Here is a 21,324-nt window from a genome sequence, read left to right on the forward strand (position 1 = left end):
TAAATCTCAGCTGAACTACTGCTAACAGCCTAAAAGCTTAACCGGCTCTAGTTCCTGCTTTTCATGTCTTATATATCTTTCTGCTTCCTGCCATCACTTCCTGGTATTAAAGGTGAATGTCATCACTCTTGGCTGTTTCCAGCATGGCTTTGAACTCACAGAGATCCAGAGATTCGCATGGATCTCTGCTTCCAGAATGCTAGGATTAAAGGTGTGTGTGCCACAGTTTTCTGGCCTCCATGTCTATCTAGGAGCTGTTCTGTTCTCTGACCCAGATAAGTTTATTAGGATGCACAATATATTGGAGGATACAATATGTCTCCACAGTTTCTAGCATTATCATTATGAAATCTCCAGGTTGACACTGCATACCTATCTCTTGGATATCCATTTGTTGAGATAATCCACCAATATCTTTATCACCATTTGGAGAACATAACTATTGATCATTTGGAGTATTCATGTGACATTATTTGCTATTTGTACTTACAGGAGATGCTGAAATTTTTCCACAATGATAAGTAACCAGAAACTAATCAGATTCTTGTCTGTGTCTAACATAACATCTACACAAACATTTATGTAACAGTGTACTAACATTTGAAGCCTCATGCTTTTCAGACCCTTTAAATCAGTGAACATGTATACATGTTTATGGGGGGAATCCATGAAGCCATGGGGACTTCACAGTAACAATTTTAAGACTTTGACAATTTTTCTGGTCTTATTGTTTACATGCTCACCACTATGTTCTCTTTCCCCACCCCACTTATCCTCATTTCTCCTTCCCTTTCTTCTGTACTCCCTTTCCTGTTTCCTACCACCATCCTTCCCTCCATCCTTCACTTCCTACCTTCTTCCCTTTCTGATTTTCTTCCTCCCTCTCCACCTCTCTCTCTCCTTCCCTCTTTTCCTCTTCTTCTTCTTCTTCATTCCCTTCCTTCTGTCCTTTCCCTTTCTTCTTTCAAGCTTTCTTTTCTTCCTTTTATTTTTGTCTTCCAGCCACATGAACATATATCACAGTCTTATTTGAAAAGGAATCATAAATGTAACAGTTAACTTGGCATTCCATAACATATATCTTTATAAGCACGTACTGTGCTAGAAATATTTACTCAGCAAGCACTGTAACTAGGACTAGGGAAAAGTTTTATATATTTCAATCTCTCTCTGTAAAGAAGCTGAGATATAAATAGGAAAGTGACTTGCCCAAGACAGCACTAGCTATAAGTAGAAAACTCAATGAAAGAAGTCAGCATTTCTTTTCTATCTTTTCTGAAATATCTAGAATATTTCAGAATACTGTTGTATTTTCCAATTTTCCCAAACTCACCAAAGACTGCTTGCTACACACTCACCTCACCATTCTGAAATGCCATGATTATAGAATCTATGTGTCCATGGGTGTGATGAATATATTATTTTACATTTTTGTTGACATTTGTCTACAAGGATTATCTTTAAAAGGACATGACTTCTCATAATCTTTCCCTTAAAGTCTTGGCTCTTTCACTTGCAGAAAATCCTGTTTTTTCTACTGCTCACATACCCACATGGGTTCAGATTGACAAGTGGCTTCTTGTCAGGTGTCACTTCCCAGGAATCATAAGCTCTACTGCATTGTTTCCAATTAGATTTGACATTGTCCTTGTAAAACTATGTTGACAATGTAGTTTAGCTTGTCACATGTGAATTACACTTTTCTTGTCTAGTCTTCCTAGCAATGGCTATGAGGCATAAACAAGGGCATGATGGAGGAGAGAGATTTGGGAGGACCAATCTATGAGTAATTAAAAAGAACTGTCTCTTGAATGAAGCAAAATTATTAAGGAGAGAGTGCTGATTAAATTTATTGGCAGGCAATGATAGGAAGTGTCATTGAGTGTGATGGTTCTGAATGGCATAGCCACAGGCAGACTGCATTTATGCATTAATTCAGACTGTGTGGTGAGAAGGCTCATTTCCTAAACATCAAAGAACCTGCTTGAGTGAAACCTGAGCAGCTGTCATTGCTCACTGAGAATTCCTAGAGGAAGAAAAAGTGACAGAAGCTATAATGGTGAGAAAGAGTCCCTTTAAAATGTGGAGGATGAAGCCTACTTGACCATGGTGGATAATTGTTTTGATGTGTTCTTGGAGTCTGTTTGCCAGTATTTTATTGAGTATTTTTGCATCAATGTTCATGAGGGAGATCGGTCTGTAGTTCTCTTTCTTTGTTGCATCTTTGGTTTAGGAATCAGGGTAATTGTAGCCTCATAGAAGGAGTTTGGTAATATACCTTCTGCTTCTATTGTATGGAACAATTTAAAGAGTGTTGGTATTAACTCTACTTTGAAGATCTGGTGGAATTCTGTGCTGAAACCATCTGGTCCTGGGCTTTTTTTTTGGTTGGGAGACTTTTAATGACTGATTCTATTTCCTTAGGGATTATTGGACTATTTAAATGGTTTATCTGGTCTTGATTTAACTTAGGAATATGGTACCTATCCAGAAAATTATCCATTTCTTTTAGATTTTCCAGTTTTGTGGAGTAGAGGTTTTTGAAGTATGACCTGACGATTCTCTGGATTTCCTCATTGTCTGTTGTTATGTCCCCCTTTTCATTTCTGATTTTGTTAATTTGGATGCTATCTCTCTGTCTTTTGGTTAGTTTGGATAAGGGTTTGTCTATCTTGTTGATTTTTCTCAAAGAACCAACTCTTTGTTTCATTAATTTTTTTTTTGTATTCTCCTTGTTTCTATTTTATTGATTTTGGCTCTCAATTTGATAATTTCCTGGTGTCTGTTCTTCCTGGGAGACTTTGCTTCTTCTTGTTCTAGAGCTTTCAGGTGTACTGTCAAGTCACTAGTGTGAGATTTCTCCAGCTTCTTTATGTAGGCATTTAGTATTATGAATTTCCCTCTTAACACTGCTTTCATAGTGTCTCATAAGTTTGGGTATGTGGTGTATTCATTTTTGTTGATCTATAGGAAGTCTTTAATTTCTCTCTTTATTATATCTCTACTGGATCATACAAACCGTCCCCACCCAACTTCCTTCCCCAACCACGTTATCCCAGTTCCCATCTCCAGGGAAGCAGTTATCCTAACTGTGGTTCTTCTCGTCTCTCTCCTACCCTCCCAATACAATCCCCTGCCTGACCCACATCTCTGTAGCAGACCACATACTGTGGCTTCTCTTTCCTCTCTACCCCTTTCTCCAGTTGATCATGCAGATTTTCTGATACAGCATTCCTCCCCACTCTTTCTGTTATCCCAGCACCTAACTCCAGCAGGCTTTCTCTGGGAACTTGTCAGGCAAGTATGAAGCAAGTAGGCAGGTGAAGCAAGTAAACAAGCTGCAGATCTTCACTCTCCTTCTTCTCCTCCATATCTGGTCCCTTAGTCTCATCTGCAGCTCTCTAGTAGCTACCTCTTGAGACCTCTTTGCCATTCCCTACCACCATTCTCAGAAAACAAAGAAGATGCTGATGAAACACCCTGCTTTTTCCCTTCTGGAACTCACTCAGCAATCCCCACCCATAATTGTCAGGTCCCAATACCAAGAAACACATATGGCATGAACTGCCCACACAGTGGCCACACTTATCAGGATCCCAGAATTTCTTATCAGTCAACAAATGGCTACCACACTCTCCTAAGAAGAAACTGCAACAAAAACCAAGGAACAAAATCCTACCCAACTAAAACAAGACCATGTAGCATGAATTGTTAGAAGGTCTCACAATATATTGGGGGGACACAATATCACCACAAGACCAGATATAAGTAATTAGAATTACAGTCTTCCCAAACACAGATGCCTAGATACTAATGTAAAAACACAATCAATATGCAGGACAATATGCCTCTACCAGAGTCCTACAACACTACCACAGTAGGCCCTGAGTATTGCAACATAGCTGAAGACAAAGACCTTGAAATATCCTTTAGGGATATTTAGCTGTCTGTAAAGAGGAAGAATAAAAGACATTAAAGAAATCTATGAAAACACTAAGAATGGAAAGAAAGGAATAAAACTGTTCAAGATCTGAAAATGAAAGAAAAAAATAATAAAGAAAATTCAAATTTAGGGATGTCTGGAAATGGAAAAAATAGTAATTCAAACAGAATCCTAAGAAGTTAACCTCACTAACAAGTACAATAGATGGAAGAGAGAATCTCAGGCATTGAAGACAAGATAGAATATGCATACTTCCATCAAAGAAAATGTTAAATCTAAAAGAACTCCAGGCACAAAACATCCAGGAAATCCAGGAAATTATGAAAATACCCAATATAAGAAGAATGGTAATAGAACAAGAAGAAACTCAAGTGTAAAGCACAGAAAATATTTTCAATAAAATCATAGAAGAAAATTTCCCTAACCTAATGAAGGGTATGCCTATCAAGGTTACAGGAAGTATACAAAATATTAAGTAGAATGAACTGGAAAAGAAATTCCCCTAAGTAATTAGTAGTAAAAACATTAAGCATACAAAACAATAAAAGAATATTAAAATCTCAAGGGAAAGAAGGCAGACCTGACTTCTCAATGAAAACTCTAAAAGCCAGAAGGTTTTATGAAAATCTTCTACAGACTCTAACAGAACACAAATTCCAGCCCAGACTGCTATACCCAGCAAATCTCTCAGTAACAGTAGATATAATAAACAAGACATTCCATTATGGAATCAAATATAAAGGAAATCCATTTACAAATTCAACCCTACAGATCATAGGAGATAAAATAAGGTGATTGGAAGAAAACTCCATCCTAAAGTGGTTATCTACATCCAAGAAAAAACAAGGAATAACTAATCCTAGACCAACAAATCAAAGGAATAATAACACACACACACACACACACACACACCATCCCCATCACCATCACCACCACCACCACCACCACAACAACAACAACAACAAAAAACAGCAACAACAAAAAAACCAACAACAGCAAAATAACAGGAATCAACAAACAATTCTCATTGATATATCCCAATATCAATGGTGGAAATTCCTCAACAAAAAGACACAGACTAAAAGAATGGATGGGTAAAGAGGGCAGTGGTACTCAATGGTACTCAAATTCATAAAGGAAATATTACTATAGCTTAAATCACACACCGCCCATCACACTGGTAGTGGGAGACTAAAATACTCAATTGAACTCTCATCAATAGACTGATCATCCAGACACTAACAGAACAGAGAAATGTTAGTTCTCTTCTGTTATATACCAAATTGACCTAACAGATGTAAAGAATATTTACAAAAGTATATACCTTCTTCTCAGCATCTCATGTAACTTTCTCCAAAACTGGCCACAGACTTGAACACAAAGCAAGTCTCAACATACAGAAGAAAATTCAAATAACACCCTGCATTCTATCTGACTATGACAGATTAAACTTGGATATCAACAACAACAATAGAAAAACAGTAAGTTTACAAATTGATGAAAACAGAACATTTTGCTACTGAATGAAAACTGAGTCAAGACAGAAATTAAGAAAGAAACAAAAGACTTTCTAGAATTGAATGAAAATGAATACACAATATATCCAAACTTATGGGACACAATGAATATGATTCTAAGAAAATGGGGACATAACTGAACATTGCTGTAAATGGATACAAAATTAACCCACAAAACAAATAGCCCTCTATAATCAAATGAAAAATTGACTGATAAAGAAATCAGGGAAACAAAATCCTTCACAATAGCCTCAATTAATATAAAACTTCTTGGAATAGCTCTAACCACTCAAGTGAATCACTTGTATGAGAAAAACTTTAAGACACTGAAGAACATACTACAAAATGGAAAAGATTTCCCATGCTCATTTATCAGTAGAATTAGTATAGTACATATGGTTTTCCTACCAAAAGCAATCTATAGATTTTATTCAATCTTCATCAAAATTTCAACACAATTACTGATTATTTAGCAGTAAAAGTAATAAAAACTGACTACTGACTGTTAATATATCATAATCTTTGATTTGAAGTTGTACAATAGAGCTGTAGTTAAAAAAATCAACAACAACATGGTATTGACACAAAAACAAATACATTGATCAATAGAATCAAATTAAAGACCCAGATATAAATACACACACCTATTAACACCTGGTTTTTGATGAAAAAGCCAGAAATACATTCTGGAGTGAACACAGAATCTTAAAAAAATGATGGTGGACATACTAGAAGGCTGCATGTGGAAGAATCCAAGTAGATCCATACTTGTCAACCTGAAAAAGACTCTAGTCAAAATGGTTCGAAGACCTCAACATAAAACAAAATGCACTGAATCTGATAGATAAGGAAAATGGGGAATAACCTTGAATTCACTGGCCCAGGAGAAGACTTTGAAGAGAACACTATTCTCATGTGCACTAACATCATCAGTTAATACATGGAACCACATGAAACTGAAGCGCTTCTAGATAACCAAGGACATTGACATTTGCACAAAGTGAACCTACAGAATGAGAAAAGATTTTTACTACATATCCAATAGAGGGCTCATATCCAATACATATCAAGAATCCTAAAACCTAATAGCAGGAAAACAAATAACCAAATTTAAAACATGGAGTACAGATCTAAACAGAGAATTCTCAAATAGGAAACTCAAAAAGAGTAACACTTAAGCAAACATTCTCTGTTTAGATCTGGACTCCATGTTTTAAATTTGGTTATTTGTTTTCCTGCTATTAGGTTTTAGGATTCTTGATATGTATTGGATATGAGCCCTCTATTGGATATGTAGTAAAAAATCTTTTCTCATTCTGTAGGTTCACTTTGTGCAAATGTCAATGTCCTTGGTTATCTAGAAGGAACTGTGTTAAAACTAAATACTACTGTTCTAATGAAATATTTAAAAGAATAACATAGCAATAAAATGGCTTGTAATGGAATTCTTTTGTACTTACAGAAAATTGCCTTGCATAGCTATCATCAGGGAAATTTCCTCCTACAGCAGATAGGAGTAAACACAGAGACACACAGCTGGACATTATTCAGAAACTGAGAGACCTTAGTACAGTCAGTCCTACAAGGATGTATTCATCAAATCTCTTCCCTCAAGGCTCAATGAATTCTTCAAGGGAGAAGGCAGAGTGTTCTTCACGTTTATATAATGACTTCCATTTTAGTGTTTTTATGGGATTCATGAGAGTTGTTTTCAGTTTTTCCTGCCTTCTTTTGGGTTCTTCACCTTCTATTTATTTTGTCCACTTCCAGTGTGTTAATTCTTGGTTGTCTTATTATACCTATTTTTATGTATCATTCCATAGAAGCTTGTTTGTTTTATAATGAGAGATAGAAGTGGATGGATCCAGATGGGAAGGGAGGTTGTGAGGAGCCTGGAGAATTAGAGAGGATAACATGTAATCAGGATATAGTATGTGATAAAAAGTAATTTGTTTTCAATAAAAGAAAAAAGTCAAATCTAAAAAAGACTAAAATACAACTTTTGTTTAACTCCTAAGACTGTTGCAAATCAACAATTCCTTTATTGACTTAATCTCTGTTTTTCTTTAAAGAAACAGTAAAGAAGAGGAGAAATCTAAAAGTGTTATTTCGAGGAGAAGCAAATTTATAGAGCAGGTATCCATGGATGCTAAGAGTGAGGAGCAGCAATAAGTTCACTCATCTGGTAGGAAACCTGGTGCTTAGGAGATGATGGGAGAGATTTCATTCATAAATATGTCTGCAAGGTCTCCTCACTCTCACCTCAGTGATCTGCATTTGCCAACAGTTCCTGCACAGGAAGAAACAAAAAAGGCAGACTGTAATGATTCATCACTTCCTAAGAATGGTTCAGACATACCTGGCTTACTAACAGGTGTCAGAAAGTCTCTTTAAATAAATTGTTTACATCTGCAACATAAGTTAGAGTGAATCTAGTATCTTAAATAATTACACAGGTAAGTTTTTGAATTTGAGATATTTCTTTTTTAGTCAATCTTTTAGGAAGTGGAAACCTGGAATAAGACACAGAATTATACACTCTACTACAGTCACTCAGCTCTCCTATATCAATGTCTTTCAAAGAATAATGTGCATGAAACTATTAGTGATGAGAGATTTTACAATAAAGATAGCTAACTTTATCAAAAATTAATAGATTTTATAATTAGAAATATCTAATTTATAATGAAATTTCAAATTACTGGACAATGAGTTTATATCAAACATTTAGGTCTCCTTTCATAGAAAATATTTTCCAATAAGTATACTTTAAACCAAAATAACAAAACAGTTTTATTTTTAGCATGCTCTGCAATTATAATCACTAATAGAGATGATTTTTGTTAAGGATTATTACTTACCAGAACACAGTTATCACAATATTTGTTAACCCAAGCTACCTTCTGAATGAAGAAAATAAAGCCACATTTTCATGATATGATCCAAATAAAGCCAAGTTTATGATATATTGGACTAAAAAATAGGGGGGAAAGATGATAAAATGGGATGGATGAGAGAGACATTGGAGAGATTTCCAGAGACACTCATTATTCAGGTGACTTCCAACATAAGGAAGAAGGGAAAGTAGACCTATTATATGCAGAGAAGGAACTGGAAGCTCAGACAAGTAAAATAAGAAAACAAATACCATGTCACAATTAAATTCTTCTTAAAAATGTTAGATTACTCCCCCATAGTATTAAATATTTCTATCAATTTATCTATTCTTGATTGATACTTAGGATGAACCCACAGTCTTGCTATTCTGCTTCTGGTTTATACATAACAGCCTTCCGGATATCCTCACTCTGAAAGCTCCAGAGTCATTCCCATACACTTCCATTCCTTCACTTCTCAGAGAAAGTAAAATCTTCATATATGAATGTCACACCTTCATTGCTACCACGAAAAATCATTAGCATGTGCTAATATTTAAAACGGAGAGTTGAAATGTAATGAATCTGGTCCCCCTCCACTGCAGGTGTAGAGTTTGCATCAGCAAGGAAACAAGCATACTGTAGGCTCTGTTCTCAAGTATATCATGAACATTTAATTAGTGACAAAAATAGAAATACATACTTAGCTCCTTATTCAGCAGGAACTAGGAAGACACCAGATTAGAGCACAGCAGAATACAAAGACTGACATTTTGACAAAGCCTTCCTTCAGAAATGAACACCTGTGTATGATGACTTGAGCAAGTCATCTGTTAATTGCTGACTAGTTTTTAACTAGGTCAGCTCCAAATAAGGACATAAATTGAATTCGATGAAATAAATGCAATTGCTACCTGATTTTGTGCAGATGGATTTGGCAGAATCTGGCATAAATGACAACAGACATTTGGGGCTGGATAGGAGTAGTGTTTACTGGCTCATGATATTAAAGAAAAGCATTTATAACAAAATTTTATTCAAGGAAATCCAAATGTTTTATTTTTCTATGCTGATAATAGTTTTTATTATTATATAGTAATTTAAAACAAGTCATAGTTTAAACAGAAAATAATTTTTGTTTTGTCACTATGGTAAAATTTCAGATATTGTATCTGAGTAATCTGCCCCTATCTCACCAAAGCAGAAATGAAGGGCACTTCCAGAAATGCTGCTTATTGGTAGCTTTGATTTTAATTGTCTTCTTGTTTTTAATTGTTGGACCCTGAGCTTCCAGAGATCAATCAATCAACATTCGCTGCCATTTGGAAATAACATGAATTTTTTTTCTTTAAGACAAGTAAGAAAACTTTCCTATTATATAATAGCTGCCTGTCTCCTATCCTTATCCTCTAGCTTTTCTTTTGCAGATTTTAGTTGAGCCCACACATGATAATATATATATATACACACACACATATGTATACTTATATATGTATATATACGTATACATACATACATATATATATACATACACATATATATATATATTCAAGTTAGTTCAAAAATGTCCATAATGTCATCCTTTAAATACCTTCATATCTGATATGAATACACAGAGGAAAACCAGCACAGCTTCACTGAGTCTTCTGCCCACAGTCTCTTTACAAGGAAAGAATAAGGAATGTGATCAGAATTGAAGCTTCATCTGAAAGCCAGTCAGGAATTGAATGTGCTTTCACTTGAAAATGGTGTTTTGTTTAGTGCTCATATTTGAACTTCAGGCCATTTTGTGCATGTTAGACCAGCACTTTCACACTGAACCACATCCTCAGACAACTGTTTTTGACTATTCAATATTCATTTATCTATGATTTAGGACTGAAGAATTGAGTTTCTTATGGGTTATAAGACTGAAAGATGAAATTCTTCATAGTAGAAGATAATAGGAGCATCAGTAATTTGCTCTAGTACTAACAGAATGAACAGCCAAGAAAGCTGGATAAAGATACTTTTTTAATATGCTTTGGAAAATAAGAAGGGAAAGTAAGAACTGAAGATTCATGGGGTGGTAATGCAGGAAAAGCTCAAAAGTAGATTGACTCTATTTATTTATTTATTCATTTATTCATTCATTCATTCATTCATTCATTCATTCATTCTATGTGTCTTGTATATCATGTTTCATTTCTGTGTCCTTCACCCTGGTCTACACCCAAATAAAACAAAATTTTAGAGAAAAAAAGGAAAAAATAAAATAAAGAAAACATCAATAATCTCAGCATGCATGCTGCAATGTGACACAGTGAGGAATTCTGTAAACTCCTTTGTCCATATATCTTTATGGACACTTGTTAGCAAGTGTTCCTTGCAAAGAGTCATTGGTGGAGTTAGAGGTCTGTGGTTTCTACTACACTATTGATTGTGGGCCCTCACTAGGGCTCCTCCTGGATATCCTGTTGTTGCCCTGTGTCATGGGGATCCTGCAGCTTTGGGTCTGCAGGTCAGGCTCCTTCATGTGCTACAGAAGATCATAGATGGAGTCAATGATGGGGCAGGCCAAGTCATAACCTTGGGTCTGGGCCTAGGCAGCTATAGGGTTTGTCTGCCAGATATTGAATTGGGACAGCTATCCCATACTTACAGCTTCAGGGCTAGCTCACCCATACATGCACTAATAGGGTTGCCTCTCCCCTCCTGCCTAACAATACCTGGGGCAGGTGGGAAAGCTGGCCCTGGGGTCATAAGAGTGAGAGAACTATCCCTGACCCCAACCAGCTGCAACATTCAAGAGAGCAGGCCCTACACCTTACCAAGGTAGCACAATAGAGCCAACTCTTTAAGAACAGGTGTGCATGAACCAGCTTTGAAATTATAAACATGGGAGAGCTGTCCCCTATTGACCATGTGTGATGGCATAGGCAGGAGAGAGTTGCCCTGCCCCCATCAATGTCTGGGGCAGATGGGAAGGCTGACTATGTTGTGGTAAGAGTAGATTAACTCTTAAAGTCCTATTTCCCTTAATGCTTATGGATGAATGAGGAAAATGCTTATAAAATACTGAGAAGTAGAGTGTAGCTTAGTTTCCAGGTGGAGCTAAAATGTTTAATTTCCACAGTCTATGTCTTAAAACCTGACCCCTAAAGACACAATATTGTAATTGTTAAACCATAAATAGAAAGGATTGACTATATAACAAATTAGTCAAGGACTCAGCGCAGACTCAATATAGTTCAGTGCTGATTAGCTAACTCTAGCTATAATAGGGCCAGTAGAAAATAGACCAAATCATGGGAAGAACTGTTTCAAATAATGAAGGAGATAATGAATGCACAGAAAGTTTTCTGATATATAAGATATGTTGTTCCAAAAGAAGCAATTGATAGAAAATAAATAGTAGCAGTTGTTGAATATGTACCCACAATGTCAGAAATTTGTGAAAGGCATCAAATATGTATCTGAGAATCAGGAGGCAGTAGAACACACCTGAACAATTTCCATGGGAAGGGCAAATAAAAGGTATTTCCTGGGTAAACTGGAAGTGGGGGCAGGGTGTGTGTGGGGATGGAACATGAGATGGTTGAGTGGGTTGGGGCAGGGCAGAGAAAGAGAGTAATGAACGACATATTTTTTTTCTTTTTTCTTTTTTTTTGGTCTTTCGAGACAAGTTTTCTCTGTAGCTTTGGAGCCTGTCCTGGACTAGCTCTGTAGACCAGGGTAACCTCGAACTCACAGAGATCCACCTGCCTCTGCTTCCTGAGTGCTGGGATTACAGGCATGCACCACCACTGCCCAGCGAAAGACAAGTCTTGATGCATTTTGGGATCAAGGAGAAACCTAGTGCCAGGGAAACTCCCAGGAATTCACAATGAGGATCCCAGCTAAGGCTCCTAGCAATAATGGAGAATGTGCCTGAACTGGCCATCTCTTGTAATCAGATCGGTTACTATCCTAGTTGCCATCAGAGAGCCTTCATCCATTAATTGATGGACGTAGACGCGGAATCCCACAGTAAAGTACTGGGCTGAGCTCAGGGAATACTGTTGAAGAGAGGTAGGAGGGATTGTATAAGCCAGGGTTCAAGAACATGACAGGGGAACCCACAGAGACAGTTGACCTGAGCTTATGAGAGCTCACAGATTCTGCATCGACATCTATAGAGCCTGCATGGGGCCAACTTAGGCCTTCTGCATGTGTGTGACAGTTGTGTAGCTTGGTCTGTTTGTGGGGCTCCTACCACTTAAGCTGGCTCTTGGGAACCTATTCCCCATGCTAGATTGCCTTATACAGCCTTGGTGTGGGGGGAGGAGCTTGGTCCTGCTTCAACATGATGTTCCATGCTTTGTTTAATCCCTTGGGATGCCTGCCCCTTTCTGAGGAGTGTATGTTGGGGGGAATACAGGGAAGGTGGTGGGGGCATGGGAGGAGGGGACGGAAGGGCAACAGCATTTGGAATGTAAAATAAATGAAAATTTTGAATCAATAAAAAAATCAATAGTTGACATAGATTTACAGTAAGAAAGAAAAGATGAAATATGCAAAGCATGGGAGAATTTTTAGGGTTGTTGAAAGGAAAAATATTAGCTCAGGATCCTCAGGCCAAAATTTTTAGAATAAAAGAAACTTATTTGCCCCAGAGGGACAGACAGCAGGGAGAAGGGACAAAGACAGGAGACAGAGGAAGAGTGAAAAGGGGAAGGGAACCATGCGAAAGGAGCAGGGGTATTTGTCCTAGAGGGACAAAGGACTGCCTCTGATAATCAGCCTCAGGTGTAGAAAGTGACCAAATAAGAGAATGGACCTGAGGGATAACTTCAGGAGTATAATCCAAAAATTCTTAGCAAGACAGAGGGAATTAGAGAAGACAATGCCACCAGAGCCACATGCTTCAGTGGCTCAGTCTCTTCATTCCAACCTCTTTGTTTTATTATTAGGTAGCTTATTATTGGTTAGGTAAGTGGACCTTGTTCTCTCTCTGGCTGTTTCCTGCTGACATTGGGAACTGGTGTTAGGGGATCCAAGGAAGTGTCCATCTGATATGGTGGAAGAGATTGGAGCTGAGGGAGATATTAGTAGGAAATTGTGAAAAGGTATCAATAAATGGTGAGAGAAGAAGATACAAAAATTTAAGTAAGTCAGAAATACAAGAGAAAGTCATTTATGGCTCTGAGAAACTAATTTAAGCTCTATAAAAAGTTTTTTCAACAGAAATGGAGGAGGATTGTTGGGGGTGGGATGGAAGGGAGATGAGAGGAGGGAATGGGAGGAGAAGAGGAGGTCCAGATGTAAAATAAGTAAATAAATACCTACATACACCTGAAAAGAATATCCAAATGAGATCAATATAATCAAAATTAACACCTCCATGTAGATGTATTATAGATACATTATTACAACTGAAAAGCAAGGCAAGATGAATTTAAGAAGAAAACAAGTTCGTGTGTGTGTGTGTGTGTGTGTGTGTGTGTGCAACAAAAATAATTAAAGAAGAGGTCAACAACAATGTAAGAAAGTGCAGGAATAAGACAAAAGGAGAGTTGGATGGTGGAGAGTCAGGTGAGGAAATGATATAAACACAATATTCATGTATAAAGTTGTCAAAATAATTAATTAAAAAAGCAGAAAATTCTTTACTATCCAAATTCACAGTGAAAAAAAAATACTAAAGATTCCCTTTAGGCAAAATTCAAGATGATCTTAAGTAGAAGGCTATAAATGAGTGCAGACTTCTGGACCAAGGGCAGAAGGGACAGATGTACACCTTCAAGTGAACATTGAATGAATAATAATGCCTGTGAGCTTTCAGATCTCTATGGAATTAAATTATATGATAACAGATATGATTCAAAGAGGCTTAATGAAGCTAATGTGTTTCTTGTATTTCTTTTATCCTTTTATTAGACTCTTAATATATAAAAGGCTTATGTCCTGAATTTTTTGGATAAGTGCTAAGGAGAGAAAGATGAAAAACTAATAAGTTTGGCAGAAAATGCAGTAATAAAAATATTTAAAAGGAGACAGACATTAACTAAAAAAATAAAAACTTGAAGATTTTTCTATATAGTGTCATGATAATCTTAAATCCAAATATCTGTGTATTTAAACAAGTATAAATGGGTTTGGTGCCATGATTAAAAACAAATGGTTTAACCTGATACCTAGCATATAATAACACAAAGTAACATATACACGTTCTCTTTAAAAGGAAAAGTACTCAATAGAATAGTAAAGACAAGTCAAATCACATGGAGTGTGCAGGCATTACTTAAAGCATTGTAGCTATCTAGCTTTCATGGGTGTTATGCAGGCAACAGACATCATTGACCTTAATTCATTACTGGATCCTGAATGCTAAAATATGGACCTCCAGACAATGTATAGCCAATGGTCCAATAGAGACAAGATTGTTTATGTGGGTAAACAAGTATCTTGACTGAATTTGAGGATGGCTCTACAGGAGGAACTTCATATCTGATACTACAAACACAATCGAAACCTTCATACCCTCAGAGGGTATCTCTTAACATTGTTCTATTAAATGGAGATGTTCTCAAAGTGTCATATATATGTTTATATCTGTAAACTCAAGTGTTGCTTCTAGCCTTGGTCTTGAAAGCTTCTTATTGCAAGGTCATGGTTAATGCTTTGATCTTGAGAAAGGATCATAGAGAGATTGCTTTTCTCTTTGGACAAAAACTCCTCTGTCCTAGCATTTAGAAAAACTTCATCATGTTACAGCACATATGTGCATTGTATTTTACCTCTCAATTGAGGGTCATGTATATGGCTGTGTTTCTCTATCCTAAAATTGTTCTTATAAACAGCACTGCAATAAACTTCCTGATGCCTGTTCTACCTTGTATGTGTTCATATCATCAGAGGCTACATTTCCGGAATACAATTGATTGTTTGTACCAAATGTATAGTTATTTATAATTTTGACTTTTCCTCAGAAGTTATTCTTGTTATTTATAATCCCATCAATAATTACTATGGTCCTATACATAGCCCCTAAAATGTCCTGTTGCGCATTCTAATATTGTCAACATTACTATAAAATGTGTATCTTAAAGATTTCATCTATGACTGATGATAAACTTTTACAATATTTCAGAAACAATTGTATTTTTCTGTGTACCTTATTCTTAACTAAATATACATATATAATTGATTGTTGGTCCTCATGGTACTTTACAGTGCTCATTACATACTATATTTCATTGATTTACAACTGAGCTCTAGTTAGCGGTGGTGCTACTACCTTCTGTTCTCAGTTTGTCATTTGACTTTAATGTTTATGTTTTTATATTTTCTTGTAGTTCATGTGCAATCATATTTATGTATTTTCATAACATTAAGGATTGATATTAGAAATTTTCTCCACATAAAATACTTACTCTTGATATGAAAACTAGAAATATTTATTGTTTTATTATATGCAAGGGTTAGGAAACAATTTCATAACTCTGTTTCTTAGGCAGAATTATTAACATGCCTCATATATAATTATACATATGTTGTTATTTACATAGTAATGCCATCTTGTGGGTAATGATTGTGAGTTACTCACAGTAATTATTTGGATATAGGATTGTTGTAGTTGTTTTTGTTGCTTACATCAATCCTGTTTTGTGGTATATAAAAAGTATTGTTTAGCATAAATTTTATGTTTGTTCAGCATTTATTGCTTGTATTCCATTTTCTTAGTGAACAAAACCCATAATCTAAAGATCTTCCATGTGTACTATGAGGAACATAATCTAATTTTTAACCATTTTGATTGTTTACTCAGTTATCTCAATAATTTTTAAGAACTCTACATTTTTTTTCACTGAATCCAAGTTGCAGGCTTTAATAGATCTGGCATTTGGCCCTTTCTACAACCTTATTGGTCTGTCTATTCGTATATCACTACTACATTCCATCTCTTTTCTATTTCAGATTTTTTTCTATAACATTTGTCCTTTCCCATTTCTCCCTCCAACTCACCCCCATACACATCTCCCCACTCTCACCATCCTTCAAAGTCATGATCTCTTTTTTCACTAATTGTTATTATCGTATATGTATATGTATATATGCATGCTTGTATATTCCTAAATATAAGCTGTTCCACTTGTATAATGTCTCTTCTACATGTTTTGTAGCTTTAAGACAGTTAAACCCTTTTTCTGCTTCTAGTAATTTATTTTCATTTTCATCTGAACTTTAGAATTTATTCTATACTGACAGAATCTTGATGGTATGTTCAAGTGTACATAGCCTATTGGTTCTGTTGAAATGTGTACATATCCCTCATAATCTAAAATGAACTTGCATAGACTTTCTATAATTATTTGTATAATTATTTATAATAATAAAAGGAAACTTTTGTAAAATTAATGCAATATATTTATTCTAATATAATGTTTCACAATGTATCACAATGTGTTTTTCACTATTTGTAACAAGCTCTTCAAGAGGGAGTATAACATGACTTAAAAGATGAAAATACGATTATTGTACAGTTCCATGGTGATTTTCAAAGTGCATACTGAGGGGTTTCAATGACATACTATTACAACCTTTGTATGATTTTATAACAAAACTTACACTGAGTCTCCTCATACCCAATAATGGTGCTTGTATGAAAAGATGAGGAAGGGAATCAAGACACAGAGGAAACCAGAGATGCTGATTTAACTAAATGCAAATAAGCTTCTGAAGCTGCCTTGGAATAATCATAGCATGTTCACAGGCATCAGATAAGATTGTCATAAAAGGGACTGTGTCCAAAAAAGAGGAGATAACTGGTGCATTACGTCACTGACAGAAAGGAGACCATGCTGCTGGAGCTGCAGCTAGTGGGCAAACCTGACAGGCATCGCAGTCAAGGTTCTCAGTCATAGAATGACCTCAGTTCTACTCTTAATTTTATGCCCTGGATACTGTAACACACACACACACACACACACACACACACACACACACACACACAACACATACAAGTGCCTAAAATATAGATCCTACCATAGTTCTTCTTATGTGGCAAATTAATAATTGCCTTTCAAGAATTAGCCAGAGTGTCTATTCTGAGGATAGAGTGGGTGGTAGTGGAGCCTTGTTTTTATCCATAGTCCTCTCTATCAGGTTCATATGCATTTCCAGCTTCTGATACCCTTGTGTGTTTCTACAGTATAGTCTCCCTTTCTTCTAAAATCTGAAAAATTCCACTCTGTTTATAAATGGGAGCTTGAGAAGAGTAATACACCATGTAGGTGATCATCAGCTACACTAGATGATGGTGTGCAAGTGCTCAGCTTTCTTGTGAATGATTTGTAGGTGCAGCAATCCCTGTAGCTGTTCAAGGGAATGGCACTTCAGCTGCACACTCAGATGTCAGGATTGACAGCATACTGCTAATTAATATGCTGAGAGATGCCAAAGCAAAATACCATAGGCCAGGTGGCTTAATATACCCTCGTGTATTTCCTCACAATTCTGTAGCTAACAAGTCTTATATCCAAGCATAATGAAGTTGGTAAGACTACTCTCCTTGCATGGCAAAGATGACTTCTTGTTTTGTCCTCTCATGGCTTTGCCTTTGTGGATATTCTCACCACACCAAATACACACACACACACACACACACACACACACACACACACACACACACATGCACACACACATGCACACGCATGCACGCACACACACAATAGACCTCCCCCCCACGTACATAAATGCAGATGGGAGAGAGCAGAATAATGAGAACAAGTGGAATCTCTCTGAAATTTTCTTTTGATTCCTCTTCCTGTCATGCATATTCATATCTTATAGAATTAGGGCTACCATAAGAACTCTTTCACCGTACCTTCTTAAAGACCTTGTCTTCATGTACAGCAGCATTGGACACTAATGCTTCATAATATGAAGTGTGGTGTAGTGGCACAATCAAACCATAAAAGGATATCTACTGACTGTCTTCACGTCTCTGTATCACATAGTAAAACTTACAGCCATAACCTCACCTAGGAAAAAATAAAATCATACTTTGACTAAAAACCTTGTAATGATATCTGTGAAAAAAGCAGGCTAATGTATTGGCTATAGATAATTAAACACTACAGAAAAATGCAAGGTGTTTGAATAACAGAAAAATAAAAGAAAACCTCAAAGATGAGTTACTGAACATGAGATTTCTGTCTTATTTTTCACCAGTAGGTACAGTTATCTATTTTTCTATCATCTTTCTACCTATCTTTAGAGGGTAACTTGCAAACATCAAAGCTACATAGAATTCTCCAAGATATCTCCCTTCAAAAAGATTCTTTGTAAATAAATTATAGGCAGGCGGCTGAAGTTCCCAATGGTTATTAAGGCTCTATTCAGAGTAAAATTTGATTTTCTTTTCCTGTTTTGATGGCAGTACCTCAGCATGGTTCCAAGGCACTGGCTTTTGCAGATCCACATCATTATCCAGGAGCCAGGTTTATTTTGGAGGCACACTAAGAGTCCTCAACCCTGAGAGGTGGCATATCTCTCTCCAATTAGAGGAGAAAGAAGCTTCATTTCCCTCATGGCCATGCAGAGCCAAGGTTACCCCAGGAGTGGACAGCTAAGGGAGGTGGATGGCCAAGGCCCTGGTGGTAGATTTTGGAGGATGCATTGTTCATGAATCTTACATGTGAATCTCTAAGTGACATATGTAATTAGTGCCTTATGGCTGGAAATAAAAGAAAATGTTGAGTTCACATGATTCTCACTACGATGCCCTATGGTTGTGAAATTTTTAAGTTTTCACATGAACTTAGGAAATCTTAGCTATGGCCCTGAAGACAGATATTTGAAGAATGAGCCTTGTGCTAATGAGATATGACCCCAAGTCATGCCACATTTGAGCATCAGATCCCTTATATCCAACTAAGACTAATTTATTCATGTAGGAGAACTGTCTAAGATAAACTACTGCTCAGAGAAGAAGAAAATACTCCTAAAGTTTTAACATCATAGCTCTTAGAACTGGTGTGATGATAATACAATCAGTAATAATGATATATATGGAAAATGCATCACATCTGGGATATTATTTTCAAAAACAAGTAACAGAATAAATATAAGGAAAATTCAAGCAATTGCAGATTGAGGGTTATTCTTTGCTCAGTTAATAAATCATTAATTCATGATAAAATTTATTATAAACTAAAATCAATGTCCCAGGTAGAGGAATTAGATGGGATCAAGGAAGATATGATAACTTATGCCATGCATAATCTGGCTTTAAAATTTAGGCTATCATGAGCCACTTATGGAAAAGGGGACTAGAGATCCATCTTAGTGGTAAGATGCTTGCCTAGCATGCATGAGTCCTGGATTTGATCACCAGCAATGCAAAAGAAGTGAGGGAGTTGGGGGCTCTGATAAAATCAAAAAGACATCTGTATTTGTGTTACTTTTAGGCAGCAATGTGGGACAAATAACATAACAAATTTTAATATTTAAAGGAATTGCTGTATTTTCATTTGGAGTCTATCAGGGCAGGGACTCCATGAAGTTTGAAGCAGAAACCATAGAGGAACACTGCTTGCTGTATTTCACTTAGGCTAGCTCACAGGCTTACAGGCTCATAGCCTCAGGCTTAGGTAGCTTTCTAATACAATCCAGAGCCATCTGCCTAGGGACTGTGTCATGCATAGTGGGCTAGGCTTTTCTGCATAAATTAGTAATCAAGACAGTTCCTCACAAACATGCCCTTTGGCAAATCTGATAAAGACAATTATTCAATTGAAACTCTTTTATCAGGAATTTTTAGGCTATGTCAAACTGACAGTGATACCTAGGTCAGATACTAAATATTATTGTAGTATATAACAATAATAATAATAATAATAATAATAATAATAATATAGTAATACAGAGTCAAGAGCTTGGGGACTCTTTTTTGTTCATAATTATTGTGTTGCTTTGGATATGCATAAATATATTTCCTTTGAACTCTAGTTTCATATTATATCTATATGTATATAGTTTTTATTTGAACAACAGTTCAAATTTTATATGTGTGTGTATGTGTGTGTATTTCAAATGTTTGATACTATTTGAGGTAATTATGAAAAAGTACTCAATAACTTACTTTCTTAAAATGTTTCTTGACTTATCACTAACAAAGACATGAAGGAAGGAGATCAAGTAATCCTTTTTTTGGTACACATGACCCATTAGGGAAACCTTTGATATCTGAGTGTTGAAATTATTGTGTATAATTTAAATGATTTTCTCTTTGAGTTCACTCATATGTCCATAACATTTCCACTACCATCATCTTCTTCCATATCATCCCACTCTTAAAATTTCAAAAATATAAATTACAGTATGAAAGACATTTCTCTCTCAGGGCTCTGTTTTCCTTTGGGAAATTAATGTCTTTCAGTCAAACTTGGCCATTGGCAGTTTTTAATATTCAGAAATTATGTAATGTTAAAGAATGACTAGTCCACTGAACATCGGTGAAAGGATATGTTAATTTGATCTACTGCTTTAAAATATTCATAAAACATGTAAAAGAGGAGAGAGACAAGAGCAGAAAGAAATGCATAGCCTGGGAAAATATTGATGATTTCTTTGAACAGTCTTCATTTTAGTTAGAATTGCATGTTTTAACTTAAAATTAACTTCATCTTTCCAAAGCAGTTTTTATATCTATAGCCTGGATAGGCTGGTACAAGTCTGTGAAGATGAATGTCTCAACTGGAAAATGAAAATCCAGTGGAAAAAAATAAGTAGAAAACTATATAAGTGAAGACAACTGCCTTACTAGTTTGAAGCCAGGGGCTTAAGTCAAAAGCATATTTTTCATTCCTACATTTTCCATATTCCTCTGCCAACTTTGACTCAAAGTTTCACAACAGAAGATAGCAAAAGTTGGAATTAATGTGTTAAAATCCACATTTATACTGGTTATGTTTCTGTTCTATATTAAGAAAGCAGTTTATTTTTCTTGTTGAAATAAGATTTC

Source organism: Onychomys torridus, chromosome 10 (assembly GCF_903995425.1).
Source record: "Onychomys torridus chromosome 10, mOncTor1.1, whole genome shotgun sequence".
Lineage (NCBI taxonomy): Eukaryota > Metazoa > Chordata > Mammalia > Rodentia > Cricetidae > Onychomys > Onychomys torridus.